The 16,943-nt window shown below is 46.4% G+C and overlaps 1 protein-coding gene across 1 annotated transcript in view; it reads right to left on the bottom strand.

Annotated features, from left to right (window-relative positions):
- gng7 (guanine nucleotide binding protein (G protein), gamma 7) overlaps positions 1 to 16,943 on the bottom strand; it is a 63,622-nt gene that overhangs the window by 21,064 nt on the left and 25,615 nt on the right. The window contains exon 3 of the mRNA XM_048975799.1: positions 1,834 to 1,895. The gene's annotated coding sequence lies outside the window, so the exon portion shown is untranslated. The remainder of the gene's footprint in view (positions 1 to 1,833; positions 1,896 to 16,943) is intronic.

The following is a 16,943-nucleotide window of genomic DNA, read 5'->3' as shown; positions in this document are numbered from 1 at the left end:
ATGGCTGCCCGGGGCCTCTGGGCTGTACGGCTCTCCACCGCACCCACCCCCACTCTGTCTGCTGAGCGCCGCCTGAAAGTGAGGGCCACAGCCTCCCCGGCTGTTGGTGGAAATTCCAGGAGCCATCCACGCTTTATCTACAGAAAGAACCATTTGTCAGTCGTGGGAGCCGGTGAGACTGGCGGGGCAGGTAGGGGGGGCTGCCATTCCTGCTCTGCAGGTCTCTGTCTGGGGGCGAGGCGGCAGGTTGGCCCCAACCTCTAATCTAAACTAGTTGAAACCAAAAATCTGGGAAACTGGTGGCCGGTGGGGTGGGGGGATAAAATAAATAAATAAATAAAAAAGAAAAAAAAATAAAAAAAAAAATAAAAAAATAAAAAAATCGCACTGCTTGGGGAACACAGAACATACTTTAACTGTAAGAAGCACAAGCCACCAGCACTCGAGGTAATGTAGTACTAACTACTAACACTGATATAATCTAGGGAGGCAGAGATGCTTAATTCTTACTCAGTGAGATAATGCTGTGCACGTGAAATTAAATTCCTGCATCTCATTGGGGAAAACCTGAAAACGGGCATATGTAAGAGGGTGGCATGGTGGCACGGCGAGGAACATGGCTACCTCACATTTACAGGGCTGGGGGTTCAAGCCCCACCTTTGCTCTATATGTGTGTGGAGCTGGCAGGTATTCCCTGTCACATGATGTGAAATTATCCAATGTAAATCTTGGATCGTATAAATTAAAATTAAAAACGTGCACATGCATCACTTCATGCTTATCTACCTGGTAGGACACTCTACTGGGGTCAGACTTTGCATAATTGGTGCACTAATTCCCAGCTATAGCACCCACAGCGGCATCGATAAGAAGTTGCCAAAGCAAGAGGACCTCAGCATGCAGGACGCCAGACATGAGGACGGACTGGGCCCAGGCCATCCGGCGCCGCATCCTGCGGGGAGGCCTTGGGGGACAGATATGCCGGCCCGGCTGACGCAGGGATCTCTCTGCTCTGAATCTGCACCTTCGTAGGCGAGGGCTCCCTGTCCTGAACTTCGCCCACAACGTTCTTTCTGAACATCGTACATTATTATGCAGCAGGATAATATCTAAACTATCCGAGTCACACATGTTCCTCAAGGCAATAGAAAGGCTTTGCCCACATCCCCCATGCAACCTCATGCTAACCAGTGCAGTCTCTTGACCTCAGAGTTGCCCACTGCAAACTCACAACCCCCCCCCCCCCCCCCCCCCCCCCGTCCGGCCGCCCACCAGCGCGTGCAGGCTGGAGCTTGTGTCCGGTGCCGTCCGGGCTGGTTCCCACAGTAACGTTTGCCAGCTGTGTTTTTCACACTGGAGCTGAGGTTTTAATTGTCCCAGGGCAGCTGATTTACACGACGCTGACACAGCTGGGCGTGTCGGGAGCCGGGGTTGGGGTGGGGTGGTGTGGGTAGGTTGACGCTGCTGTTCTGCATAGCCATCAGCAGGCCCAAGAAAATAAACAAAAAAGCGTGTTTATTCGATTAGCCACAAAGATGTGTACTGCATGTGCCGTCCTGCCTGGATGCTGTCCAGGCTGACAAAAGGGAACAGGATCTTTAAAGCCTGACAATTAGATTTGAGAACATACACACCCACATTAGCACTGACACACACGCACACAAGAAATGCACACACCCTTCCACAAAACCTTGGCAGATGCCAGTGTGTGCCACGTTTGCATAACTACGTGATCAGCACACAGCCAGAAGGCGGCAAGATTAAGGAAGAAGCTGCTCAGAGTTGATGATTAAACGGTCATCGGATTGGCAAATTGTTTGTCAAATACTTACATCAATATAAAAGGACTTGCTCCCACTCTCTGCTCTGATGGTCAACGCCTGGTCGATGCCTCCTGCGGAACAACGGAAAAGCAGGAGACATTGTTACCCCCACAGACGTACCCAGACAACCTCCTCCATGCACTACAATACCTTTCATACAGTCCCAGGGAGTGACTGTAATATTGAACATAGACAGAACATTAAATTATTCACTGAGAAAGACACTATTTGTTTTGGCCCCGCTCCACCGAATGCAGTGGGGGGCAGCGCACCCCCGCCTCCTCCATCACTGATTTGTTTTCCCCCTGTATGACACCTCCTGCTAGCCTGAATGTGGCTCTGGGAAGCGTGGTTTTCTCTGCTGCCACCCCAGACTGCGATGCCACAACGGTCCTCTGTGACCCAGTCAACAATGGCTCTTTGTCAGGCCCAGCAGGGGCATGGCTGATTCTGCTGCAGGGCGATGCCACGGGCCGCTGTTACAAGCACACCTCAGCACGGGCATTTGGAGAGGCACAGGAGATTCGCAGGCCCCCAGAGGAAACCAGGCTGCAGAGAGCCATGCAGCCCCTGTATGACAGCGGCTAACCCTCCTTTTGGGATCAAAACATGCCTCCTCTTTTCCATAAACAGAGATGCATAGTTCGGAAAGTAAAAATCCAGACCAAGACTAAGATTTTGTTTCAACCAACCAGCTGAGTACTCTGTGACAGTCACTCTTTATACTCAACTGTTCGGTTGAAACAAAATCTTAGTTTTAGTCCAGATTTTTAATTTCTGGACCTATTCACCTCTGTCCATGAATGTACCACAGTATTCCCCAATTCTGGTCCTGAATGGTCAGAATCCAACACAGTTTGAGGATTTCCCTGCTGAAACACACCAATATCAGCTAATTACCAGGTTCAGTAAGTGAACAGGAAAATCTGCAAACCGTGCTGGATTCTCAGCCCCTAAGACTGGACCTGGGGATCTCTGGTCTAGCAGCTTTTTTCACCATGCAACAAAACACAACATCCCTCCCTTGAGAAAGGTGAGAGAAAGCAGGGCGATGTGAACATCAGCATCCTGCAATACTGTGACCTGCTTTTATACTCTATACTAGAGTCAAGAAGAAATATCAGAGGGTATATATAAGAAGTGCGGTGTCACACCCGTGGCCCAGCTCTCCACCCAGAACACTGCTGCGCTGCAGGGGGCGCTGCAGGGAGCGCGTAGCACAGTGTGATCAATAATGGAAAAGCACAGATACAACAAGACCTCCAGCTCCACTTTCTGCCCGTCTGTCCACGGTATACAGTACGACTCAGAATGTCCATTTTTCAGAAGCTGGCAATGCAATGTGCATTTACATAACATGCAAGAAGGGGAGACAGTGTGGGTTCCCAAGTATCAGTGTCAGGTAAAGTGCTATTCAGAACCACTTATGCACTCGAGGGGCAATCCTGTGACACAAGCAGCAGACCCTCGACCTACTTGGAGTGGAATGTGCAGAGGGCCTAGGTGATAGGCAGACATCATCATTATCATTTATTCAGTGCAGAGGCAGGCACCGCTAGGCAAAAGCAGTCAGCAAACACACAGAGAGAGAGAGAGAGAGAGAGAGAGAGAGAGAGAGAGAGTGAGAGAGAATTAGAGGAGGAGGATGTGGGAGGGAAGCTCCATGACGAACCACCTTCACCCAACTGTGCAGAAAAAAACCATATATGGGCAGAGGAGGAACTAGAACAGGAAGTGGGAGGATCTGTGACGGACATATACGGTATACAGGGTTCGCATGACTGTATAGGGAAACATCTATGGAGGGAAACAAAGGCTACCTGATCACCAGCATGGCGGCAAGTGATATGTAATGCCCTACAGGCTGCAGATAACTGTCACTTGGAAAAAACAAACACTCATTTCACTGAAGCCTGACCAAGGTTTTACTGTGCGAGTTCTGACAGTGGGCCAGGGGCATGGCAAGGCTGGGAAGAAGCAAAAGGTCACGGGAAGCCATGGGTGAAGGGGGAGGCTGACGCAGGTTGGGGGAGCCACAGTGACAGACTCCCACACCCACCCCCCACAGTGCAGTGCTGCTGCAGGATCCCCACTAATCAGTGATATTCACATAAAGCACTTCAGAAAATCCCACGGGGGCTGTTCTCCCTTATATGGGGAAAACTGCTCACTGAAAGACTGGGATCCTCAGGCAATCAATGACATCATTAGCCTTTGATGACACTTGGGTTATGCGATTATCTGTTTAGTGCAGGTGACGCCGAGGGTGCAAAGAAAGGGACAGTGACGCCCCCACTGAAGGGAAAGCCCCGCGACACTGCCCTTTCCACAGTATGAAGCGTACTGTATGACAGAATCAGAAACCCACAACCGAGGAATCCCTCTCCGTTCGCCGTCATTGGTCAAAAAACCCACACGGGGGGGGGGGGGGTGGGTGGGAGACACAATTGTGGGCGAGATGCACCCGCGACGTCTGAGCAGACCACGGGAGCGGTTCACTAACCAAGCGGCGTGAGGCAGCTTTGCGCCCATGCGTCGGGCAATCCCCCTCAGCTGTGAGTGGCGTCACTGTGACAGAAGCCCCCCCCCCCACGCTCCGCCTCTGCTGCCTGATTGCGAAAAGCCGCCAAGAAGGCTGACGGTGCCTGGATCGGCGCCCGTCGACCATCAAAACTGCAACCTGCAAGGTGCGCTCAAGTCATCTGCAGCAGTGCAGAGTAATTGCCAGTGTTTGTTACTCAGCAAAACTAGGAGTCTGTAAAGCTACACAGGACAGACTAAGTTAAGGAAGCAACCCAAGGGTGCAGGCTGCAGTCGGACCAAGTTCCCACATGCTTTCTCTCACATTCACACAGTGCTGTAAAACCATTAAAATTCCTCCCATGAAGTTCATTCTCCTTCCTCAAACAAGGTTCTCTTATCCAGATCCGGTCCCTCCGCTTCCCAAATTCCGGGTAAACAAAGACTGGCCTCATTTTGGTCACTAACCAGCTCGGGATGTGGTGCGGGATCTGCGACAGTAACATGATGCGTGTGTGCATACGACACAGTTCGGAGCTGCAATTAATTTAACGAATGCCTCATTTAGGATCATGCACACAAGGATGATGCAAAAACCCGACATGGGGCTCAGCAGTGTGGGGTAGGAGGGGACTGACGAATACATGATGAATAGGGGACATTAGGGGCATGGGACAGACTGCACATCAAACAAAACTATGGGAGAGGGAAGTTTGAAGGGCCATGCATGCTGTTAAAAGATATTCAATACAATACACACGCACACGCACACACACACACACACACACACACACACACACACACACACACACACACACACACACACACACCCTGCAGATGTTTTCCAGTTTGTGCATAATGCCGGTTGGCAGAACGTGGAGAACTCGGATGCACGGCGGCACCCCATGGAGTACGAGGCCGGACCTTTGTACGCACTGACTGCAGCCTCGAGGATGGTATGGGTGGGGGCAGGGGCTGTGATGAATGTACATGCCAGAAGCCTGCTTCTACACTGCCCACCACCTCACTGAGAGTGACAGTACGGACGTCAGCAGCCCGGCACAAAGGCCCACCCTGCCGTCACTGCCAGGGGAAACTTGCTAGCGCCACGGCAGCTCTCCGCCTGCGGCTGTTAACACAGCCCCGCCTACCTGCTTGCATGCGTTAACAGCGCCGCATGACTGTTTCCAAGCTTGTGTGTGTATGCGTGTGTGGGGGGGTCATTAAGAAGACTATAAGCGGGGGCTGTTTGTAAGCTGCAGGATGAAAACTGGATGCAGACCCACTTCCCCATGAGGACACTGTGGAAAGTGCTCAAGGCCACTGCTACACATTTACTCCTCCATTCTCCACGGCTGTGGGTTCTGACACCAGACCACCGTTTGGCCTCCTTTCCGCGATCAAGAGCAGAACGGTACCATGGTGGTCATGCATGTGATTCTAAGGCCCATTTGGTCTGGAATTGTGACGGACTTGGATTGAGCAAAATTTCTGCTCCCTGCACCCTGACACCAGCATGCCCTGCGACCGAGCAGAGTCCCCTTTGGATCATTTCCGTCCTGCAGTATATCAGTCAGTCGCTGGAGAACTGCGAGCCGCCTACTCTCTGCTCCAATTCCTGTGCCAATAACTGTTTGCTGGGAATTTGGTGAACGCCCTGCCACCCACTGTCTCTTCAGAGAGGCACTTTCTGCGTGCCAACGTCACTCCGGGGACTGTCCCACGAGACGCCGAGGTCTCCCCCTCCGCAATCTGTAGCAGTACAATCTACGCTTAAATATAGCACACGCTCCAAAAGGTATGGAGGAAACAGATCTGGAGGAAACAGATTTCATGATGATCAAGTAGTAGGAGTGATGGGTTTCTATACCTTCACCCAAATCTCTCTTAGACATCCTCCTAGTGTAGGAGCTTCTCTATCAGTTTATATAATCAATGAAGATGCTGGGGATCTTCAGTCTATATAATTGACTGTGTAACAACAAAGTGTATCACTAAAGGAAAGCCATACGATAAGAGAAAGCGCTTTCATACCGCCGGAACTTTTTTCTGGAACCAGGAATTTTTGTCACGTTCACACTGCAGAAAATCTGCCTGATGGAAGTTCCTTGGAGGCAGTTCCAGAACCCTTTTTTAGTACCTAACTCCAGACTAGGTACTTCCCATTCAAACTGGGGAGGCACTTCCAGCCATAGCTTGCAGACTGCTTGACCACAAGCACAGGTACTAACTTGGAAGTTACATGGAAGAATAGAGAAATAGAATTAAGCACATGGAACTATTTTTTGTACCCCAATTACACTTAATGCATCAATTAATACTTTTTTTTGCTTGGGTCTCCATATGTCTACATCTGAAAATTCAATTACTAACCATCAAAATTGCTTGTGTCGGTGGTGAAAATTGTCGATGCTTATTAGCAGGATAACATTACATCCTTTTATGTTATGTGGAAAACAAAAGTTAGATCTGCTGGCCAGATTTAATAAGAATCACAAACATGGCACGGGACATATGAAGAAAATATAAATAAAAGGCTGTGTCCCATTTTGATTGGGACTGATCCCCCCAATAACTAACAAATAACTAACAAAATGACTCATTTATCTTTCATTATTTTGGTATGACAGTGCAGCTTCGTATGAAATTTTGTGTGAAGTTTAATCTACAAATTTTTTTGCCTCTTCCATGCTTATTTAGAGTAAAGGTCCCAGTACCTGTTTGACGTGAAAGCGACACATGAAAGTGGTCTACAGAAGCTACAGAAGTTTCAGGTCGAGAAAGTGCCTGAACACAGCAGCCTGATTTAGAAAACCCATAGCAAGGAGATCCTGCCTCCAGTGGAGAGTGACAAGATGCTACAAGACAGTACTAAAATGTTTGTATTTAGCTAACACAGCTGGCATCTGAGCTATATAAATCCTGGTGTAGCCTAATAACTGACAAACTGCAATTACATTTGTAATGTTTCCCAGTTCCTATGTGCCCATTGCATACATTCAAACTATAATTTCATAACAGCCCTGAAGTCAAACTCTGATCTGTGAAAGCAACACATTCCACTGCTGATCTGTCGACAAGACAGTAATATTAGTGAAACCCAATTAACAATGTTGTAGAAATAAATGGTGTGTGGTACGACCCTGGATTTAAGCGAAGTGCAGCAGGCTGTAATTTTATTAATGGATATTCGGCACCCGTTTGTAATTGGACAGGAAATTTGTGTGAGACGTGTACATTGCGAAGGGGAGGGTGCCTGTGATTTAAGAATGAAAGGGCATGGGAAGGAGGGAAAGATACACACAGAGATCAAGAAGGAAGCGGCAAACGGGACGGGGTCAGGGTTAGGCAGTGGGTCTGTTGCTTTAGGCTGGCAGACAGAGGGGGCAAGGCGTCCAGCAAAAATCTCTCTGATCACAGGAACTCACGGTCCTCATAGAGTGGCGGTTAAGGGGGGGAAACTCCCTCCATAAATATCACCGCAAGAGCCAAACACCAGAATAAAAACCATAAGAATTAAGTAAACTGACTAACTATTAATCTGTGTACAAAAATGATTAGGCAAAATAACGAGAAACAATGACAAAAAGTGAGAGTAGCTGAGACCCGTCAAAGCAAAAGGTGACACCACTGGCAGACCACTCTCTAAGTGAACACCCCTTCTTCATTCTGATTCAGAGTGCACATTTCCAGCAAGCAAACCGTGAGCCTCAGTCATGTCACTTTGATGAAAAAGGGCACCGAGGCGAAGGGAAGCTCAGCTCCGCGAACTCCAGGCTTCTTATCAGAAGCACTCTGGTTTTGATGCTAGGTGTCCTTTGAGTCAGAAGACGAAGGCAAGCAAGAGTTTCTCTGGCCCCCAAATTAATGAGAAACCCCCAGATTCTCGATTATCCAATTTCAAATATGATAAATCTTGTCTAAATGTAGTTCACCCAGACACTACTTTTTAAATCCTTGTAAATCTGCACCAACTGGTGCTTTTTACAGCCAAGTAGATCATGGCATACTTAGGCCAGTGAAACCAAATCATTACCGGTGATTTGGTCAGTTTTACAGAACATCGATTACCTCAAATGCTTTATTTCTAATATAGCAGAAAATCAAAGGGTCATAAGGGACTCATAAGTCATGCAGATGAAATTAATACAAGATTAAGCATTAAGAGTATTAATCACAATTTTCATGTTTTGTAGAGGAGATCCTTATCTACAGCTTATGAACATGATTTCCAGGTACCAGTTCGCCCACGAACACCAATCTGACCAGCTTATTTTTTCCCATGCCTCAGAAAAAAACTGAAGAAAATAACTGAAGAGTGATACAGGAATAAGATCAAATTCACCAGTTGTCGTTATCCTTTTTTACAGTGCGAAGTGCTGTTGATCTTGATTGACCTGTTACTGGAATAATGCAATCTACGAATGCTGCACTAGGGGAAGGTGAACCAGAACATGAATTTCTGAATGGTGGGTGGATGTCACCCGCCACAAAGACTCCTTACAAGAAATGCCAATGTAAAGGTTAGACCCCCATCTAATAAGCTTATGAGAAATGTGCTAAGTGCCAGTCTCAGACTTTAAGTATATATATTATTGCAAACAGGCTATGTTAATTAACGTCAAACTAGCATCTTTACCTACAGGTTATTACGCTATGTTGTGTTTTAAGCAGTTAGATATTCAAACATAATTCACTGTGTGGGAAATTTGTTTTATGCTTAATGAGCACATGATCAGAAGAAAGCAGAAGGAACTGTGGTAACCTTTATGGGCACCTACATTATCAGTTCACGACTTTCCTTTTTTACAGTGGAAAGTAATAGTGATCAATTTCATCACAGAAGAAATGTTTTACAATTTTGTGTGCGCATGTTTTTTCCCCATTCATTAGCACAGCACCCTCTCAAAATCCCTGCAATGAATCATGACCATACTAACCCCCCTCTCCTAACAAGGCCCCCAATACTTTCCTAACATACAATTTTTTCTCAACTGAATTTTGGGGGGAAAAAAAATGCAGTTTCTACAGCCGACCCAATCGGTTTCTTCCAGGTTCAGTTCACGTATAATGTACATGTGCGTATGCGTCTGTCAGTCATATCATTGACGTCATGTCTCTGTTCCGTACTCGGGCACAGCTAGCGATCACACTACATCGGTACCGTGCCAAAGTCCAACTAATTGTTCTCTGGCCCACCTTTCCAAGTGGGCCAGGGCATGGTACGAAGCGATCACACTAGTCAAACAAACTGGACTTTGGGGGGTCAAATATGCTCCGGTATAGTATGTATCAGCTAGTGTGAGTACACCCTAAAGCAAGGGAAATGAATCCAATCAGCATCCCGAAAAGGTTGTAAAAATCCAAGCAGGTTGGGGGAGGGACACAGAAGGCAGAACCAGTTAAGTTGGCCATGCTGAACTTGTGCCCGTGTGCATAATAAGCCACACAGGTCATATGAGATTGCACAAAAAGACAAATTCTTCCCAGAGTAGTGTACGTGGCTGGCTGGCTCTGTCGCAGGTGTTGTGTGGAAGAAAGACGACAAGCATCCCCTCTGTGGGATGTTGGAGTATATCGGCCCTAAAACAGGGAGGCCCTCCCCTAGCAAATCATACTTGGTTAAACAGGGACTTAATACTGGATCATGACCTGGGAATAATTCACAATACTTAGTCTCTTCAAAAGAAATAATCTCTAGCCCTGGATTTAGGCAGCAGCAGAAACATGAAGAACCCATTGAACAATAAGTAGAGTACAGAGCATCTCTGATGTATAAGAGGCCTGTCTAAAAACAGATCAGGACACTCAGAGGGACACTCCCATACACTTTGTTATGACCGCTGAGTGACTGTCACAAGGGTCAGTATGTCCTCTTTAAGATGTGCTTGCCCAAGAACAAGCAGCTTGTAAAGATCACAAAACCCCCTTGAAAGTCACACATTACGATAACTCAGCTTCCCAGGGGTATTAACATTAAAAAGGCATCTGTGATAATGTGTAGTGTGTTGGTTTATTACTCTGCACATTCAAACGTTTGAGAAAAAAAAAGATATTACACAATGTGCATCTTCTACTAAAATTACATGGACAGAAAAAAATTAAGATTTAATTACAACTTTGATTGAGATCTACTTATAACATGGCGCAGTGCTGTTAATAACCGGACCAGGAGGCCCCCTGTACAGTTCTTGGTAGACCCAGCCCCTTGCTTCAATTTCCATACCAGAGGGTCAGATCTGCTGATGCAGAACAACAAACTGGTGTTTAAACAAGTTTTCACACCTGTATCCTGGTACAGAAAACCAAGACTGTTCACATGAATGAACTTTCCAAAACAAATAAATAAAACTGCCTGTCCCATGGTCGGCCTACTACCCACCCTGCACCTCACCCTGACCCCACTGATCCCTAGCCCCCCCCCCCCCCCCCCCCCCAGCTCCTCAGCTGCACAGGTGTGAAACACTCCAACCCCCATTCCCAAAATCGCAAGATTTTACACCCTGGGTTCACACCGAGGAACGAGACTTAAATTACGCCACACGGCTGCTGGTTATTTGTGAGAAACATGGTCATTTGGAGGAAATATCATCATGCATTTAAAGTCAATTAAAAGCTTTAACAGTATTTTTCATTTAAATCACGGTGATGTTAAATCAGCACAACAGCCAATATACAGAAGGAAAAAGACATGGTATTTGAATTCACGTTGGGTGCTAGAAGCCATTGGCTGCCTGTGTGAAATACCACACTCAGAACAGATTAACAGGAGTGCTGACATTAACACTTTTTATGGCGTTTAGGGGCTAGAAACAGCAACTTCTTATTCACTGTGCCTTATACGTCTAAAAAGCTCTTTAACTCATTCCCAAACTGCATTGCCATTCTACCCAGTTCAGTTTTAACTATACAACTGCACATTTTGACCAAGATACAGCACAGGACTGAACCACAGACTGCTGATACATAAAGCATCAGACACATGAGCATACCAAAGCATGCACTGCAAGTCATTCTTTTGGCAGCAGATTTCAAAATTGCCACATACTGACAAATTAATAAAAAGATGACATGTTAAGAATGGGACTGGAAGAGAGCACAGAATAAGGGGGAGACCTGGGCCTAGTCCTCTCCTGGTGTCTGTAGCCTTTGTGAATTTAAGGCCCTCCAGAGAAGTAAACAAGTCCCAAATCTGTCTTAGATTTGAATGTCAAACTGCTCCTAAACCAAGCCTCCAGTTGGGTTGTTCCTAGGATGGGATAAGTCATGTGTTGTACCCTCCAAAGACTAGAGTCAGTCCCAGAAACCCTGTTTTTTTTTTGTTTTTCAGTGGTTTTTTTAAAGGCCACTGCCTACGTAGGAAACTCTACCAGGTCCTTGAACGCAGACCACGTACATGCTTTGTCCCCAGAGAAACCCTCAGACATTCACGTGAACCTAAGGGCATTAAATCATGTTGGTCATGTGATTCAATGAGAGCTGCCATTACTGTGAATTATTTGCCTGGCATTTCTTAGCATTTTGCATTTAAGGTGATACTGCTGCTGCCGCAGCTTATTTGACAGGGTCGGTGCAGCACTGGTCAATATCATTCAGTCATTAAAATACAGTCAAGTGTTTCATGAATGCAGGCAGTGCTTGTGACACCAGAAGCAGTTGTTAAGAGGTCACCCGGCTTCGTTCCATGTGCAGACAACATCACCTGACCAAACCCTCTGGGAAGATAATGGGCTGATCAAGTGAGAGATCACATGGGCCCAATTGAGTGCCTGTCCAAAAAAAAGCACATTTCTGGTGTGAGGGAGGACACGTTTTTATCTATCAGAGCCAGTAAATAAGAGACCTATTTTTTGCTGCTGTCTCAGCAAACAGGTCATAACTTGAAACCTTGTTTAAAAAAGCCGGTAGACACAAAATTCAAAACAGCAGATATATTTAAGAACTCTGTAGCATGCACAGCACTTCCTGACTGCTTCCACTAATTGATATTCAATTATAATATTCAAATATAGAAAAAGGACAGCAGATGTACAGATTTTGAAACATCATTAACACTGCATTACATTATTCAAAATTGTTATGATGAAGAGAAGGGCCACAGGGACAATATGGCGCCTACTACAGTTCAGGATGTATAAAGCACATGAGGCACGCTTGATGTTCGGTTTCAGCAGGAGGCGTGAGAGGCACAGCACTCCTCAGCACGTCTGCTTTTCTGATTTGGAGGGCGACCGCTTCTTTACCCCCAAATGCTGGGGTCGTGGGGGGCCTGCCAGCCATGGGAACAGAGGCCAAGACCCGGGGGCAGGTGTTAGGTCTAACAGCCGCTGCCTGGACTCAGGGTAGGAGCATGGCCCCCTGGGGTTCACACCTCATGGACAGGGCATGAGAGAGGGCACAGTGCACGGGGGTGGTGGGCTTGCAGAGGCACGTGCCTATAAGATCCCTGTACACACACAGAGGGGACTTCCCACTGAAAAGAACGGGGACGGCGAATGACAAACAGCAGAAGCGAAACACTGGGAGAGGGGGGCAAGAAGACAGAAGTTTCAACACTTCTCTGCACTTTTAGTTTGCGTAACACACACACACACACACACACACACACACACACACACACACACACACACACACAGCAAAGGCCCATTACAAGGGGGGTATGGATGGCCTCCCACTGCAAGGTCAATTTCTCATGAGTTATGCTTGTAATGACCCCACAAGTGTGGAAAAACAGAACATGCACACAGGTGCACGCACGCAATGTTACACGGATGTTACAAATGCAGACAAGACACTGAAAAAGGCAGAAATACGCATTAAAGGACATTGACATTAAGTAGGGGTAATGGGGGGGGGGGGGGGGAGCGGGTGAATATCCCCAAGGTGAGAATGTGGGAACCCGGCCCCCCAGGAAGATCAGCTAACAGCCTGAAGACCCTGGGGCTGATCTGGCTAACGAGGGCCTGCACAGTCCCGACACCACATTCAGTTTGGCCCTGGGATCTGGGGTCTTTCATCAATACGCAGAGGAACACCATGGCAACAAAAACACAAGTGTGTCAACTAAGCCCCAGAAAGTTTTTTTTTTTGTTGTTGTTTTAAGCAAATCAGGTGACGTACCTAAATCGCTCCAAGTCTCTAGCTCTTATCCCCAATACTGACGTTCCAATCAGGGTAGCAACACCCCTTAGATGCAAAGAACACCCAAGAAACACAGGGAGTGATCACACAGTAACCAGGCGTAGCACAACTTGCAGAAATTAAAAGCAGCATGTTGGTCAGCATTCCAATACTGAGCCCGGGTGGGAATCTCCACGATTTGCGATGTGAAACCAGTCTGCAAATGCAAAAAATGAGATGCAACTTGCTAAATTGACATAACACGATGTTACATTAAACTGAAAAGATTAACTAGAATGTTCCATTGAAAAAAAACCCATCAGATGGCACCACCAGATTTCAGGTCACTTTCTTTAATCAGGATAATAACCACTAATAGCACCAAAGGACACTTTTCATTCTAATCAGCACTAAGGGACTCAGCTACAAATAATACTGAACATCATTACCCATCTAGAGAGGGTAATTTGGAGAAAACTACATATATTATTCACAATTACGATAACACAGGTGAAATACAGTAATTGAAACTACCTCTAAAACAGACCTATGTACCATACTGAACAGTATGTGCTTAAAAGAAATGATTTGTACTATTTGCTGTTTCTACAAGTACAAGCACAGGTACATTCTTTAGCTTTTGCATATCCCATCTTGCTCTCCTCTTTTTGACTGACAGACAGACACAGACACACACACAAGCGGTGAGTGCCCTGCAGGCTTGGAGATATTTTGATGACCCTTGATGTTTAATACCAAAGTTCAGGCTGGGAACACAGGCTCTGATATAGCATCAGCAGGTAATTTGAGCCGACTTGAAATGACTGGGAATCAGGCTGGAGAGCCAGAATAATGTGGCTGCCTAAATCCAGCTTGCTCTTAGGAAACAGTAATGTTTAAATCTAAACATTGGCCCGTAATGTCCATCTATGCAGTGATGCACTAAATCCACTAAAGGAGACGCAGACCTGACCTGCACGAGAAGCTGCAGATGCAGGCCTGCCAAGCTCTGCCTTTTAACCAACCCGTGTTATAACAGTCACCAGGTAGCAAATACAGAGGTGTTTTCAGTCTTTTATTGCATCCTGTTCTCAGAAAGACATGAAAGCTACACCTCTGGAACCAAAAAGCAAAATTAAAGCCAATGCCACAGAGTTGGGGGGGAGGGATACATTGGCCAGGTGATAAATTCAAGCTTAGCACGCGACTGCAAACTGGTTTCTACGAGCTACCGCTGCGATCCAGGGTGCCGCGCCTGCGGGATGCCACGCCTGGGGAGTTGACGCGGAACCTTTGGAGGAACGTGTCCTCTTTGGCGTGGCATGCTCTCCTTGGGCACCGTAAGCCCATTCTCCAAGGAAACATAAACTACCACAAAATACCACAGCTGCACCGACAGCAACATCAAGTCAGGCATGCTTGGTTCTGTCAATATGCATTGTGTATGTCATTCTAACAAACTGGAACAAACAGGAAATCGAGCTGGGACACCCAGCACAACAGAGCTGTATCACAACTACTACTACTGCTGCTACATCACTGATACCATTAATAGCCACATAAACAAACTGTGATGGACTGGCATCTCATGCAGGGTGTCCCCTGCCTGCATTTCCAGGAATTGGCTCTGGGTTCACTGCGACCCTGTACTGGGTAGGATGGATAAACAAAACGAAAATGAATATCATTTATCATGTCAAAAAACATTCGCAGTGGAGCCAAGGGCATAGAGGAACGACACGTGTATTTATGCTAAGACAGTTAGGATAGTTAGGAAATGAAGGCAGTACCCAGGCTTATTCTTTACACAAAAAACTGCTGACTCACTCTCTCACTTGGCCAGCAGCCTCTGTTTTAATATTGCTTTAGGCAGGTTTTACCCTTCAGCTTGCCCTGTCAGTTTTAAACTGCTGCCTGGTTTATACTCTTCATAAGGGGCTGCCTGATTATTTTGTAACCCCCATCGTCAGCTAAGTGCTGTATTTCTGCTGTGGTTTAACTCTTCTTGGAACCCCTTAACAGGGCAGTGGGACAGCCTGTTTATAAAAACTGGGCCACAATTTGAAATCTAACAGGCTGGCTGGTTGCACCATGTTTTTCCATAGTAAAAAAGGGCAGCTGATTCACACTGAGCACAGTGCTGCCCACACAGTTCAGCTGACCACCAGGCCTCAGCAGTCACAAGGGTCCCAGCTGAATGCAAAGTATGACATAAATCAAAGATCTGTGTTTTTGGGGGGGGGGGTCGGGGAGGGGGAGAGGGTGGTGGAAATCACTGCAGAAGATGCAGGAATACTGTTAGGAACAAAATGATCATCCCCAAAGTGACAAAAGGTAAAGCAAAACGTCGACAAGAGACTCTCATTGGCGTGGTCCTAACAGAGTTAGTCATCGCATGCTGCCATTCGCTCTCTGCATAAAAGGCCATTGATGGGCCACCGAGATGGCAGCAGCAGCATTAAGTGGCTGGAGACAGTGCGGAACAAAAACGAATGCAGCACAGGCCCTTCAGCCTGAACAGGAACAGCAAAGAACATTCTGCAAAAAACAGCATGTTTTTTAAGATGCTCCTTTTACTGTTGAGAAAAAAAAACACGTACAAAACAAGCTTCAATTTGGAAATGGACTACCGCCATTCCATTTTAAGTACGTGCTTAGGTAACTGGGTAATAAGAATGACAGTGATGCACAGCTGGCCACAGTGGGCACCGCACATCCTGCAAGAGATGCTGGTATTATTGTATTTACTACTTTTTTTCCGCAGCTGAAAATCATTCTGAATATTTCCTTCATTACTGGCGGGCATATTTGTGTGTGTGAAGGCGGCTTGTGGATATGGCAGGGAGGGACAGGGATGTGGCGAGGGTGGGACTGACAACAAAGTCCGTACTAAATTAAAACATGCACAGACATTCTGGGGTAATCAATTAAACAGTCCGATTAGAGTTAACGTTGCTTTTTCCGGATACAAATTCACAGTTATGTCTAAGACTTTTCAGTAAGGAAAATAAAATGTTACGTTGAATGTGAACCACTTAAATCGGCACTTTCAACGAAAGAGACGTATCCATACTGGTCTGAAGGTTAAACAGACTAATGCTTGGTACAGAAGAATCTTTTGATGCGTGGAAACAAGCTTTGATGCTATTCAGAGGCATGTCCACTTTAAAGAGAGAGGAATGTCTGCAATGTGGCCCAAAGATCCCTGGAAGCTTTTGTTCAGGACAGATGCTAACTATTGGGATTGGGGGGGGAGCATTTATTAAAAATGTAAACTATGTAAACAATTTAACTATGTACGAGTATCTAGAGTGATTCATGCCACAAAAATGTACAAGTGCAATAGTTAGCATACATTACAGCATTTTTTTTAATTATGGAAGACGTTATTTTAAAGGCCACAGGGTATATAATACACAATGACATCAGTGACCAGGGAAAAACCTTCAGTTTTTAAAGAGGCCCCACACCCCCCCTCC

The sequence above is a fragment of the Brienomyrus brachyistius genome, chromosome 15 (assembly GCF_023856365.1).
Source record: "Brienomyrus brachyistius isolate T26 chromosome 15, BBRACH_0.4, whole genome shotgun sequence".
NCBI lineage: Eukaryota > Metazoa > Chordata > Actinopteri > Osteoglossiformes > Mormyridae > Brienomyrus > Brienomyrus brachyistius.
Note: the sequence above shows the minus strand (reverse complement) of the source record. Positions and strands in the feature narration are given on the sequence as shown.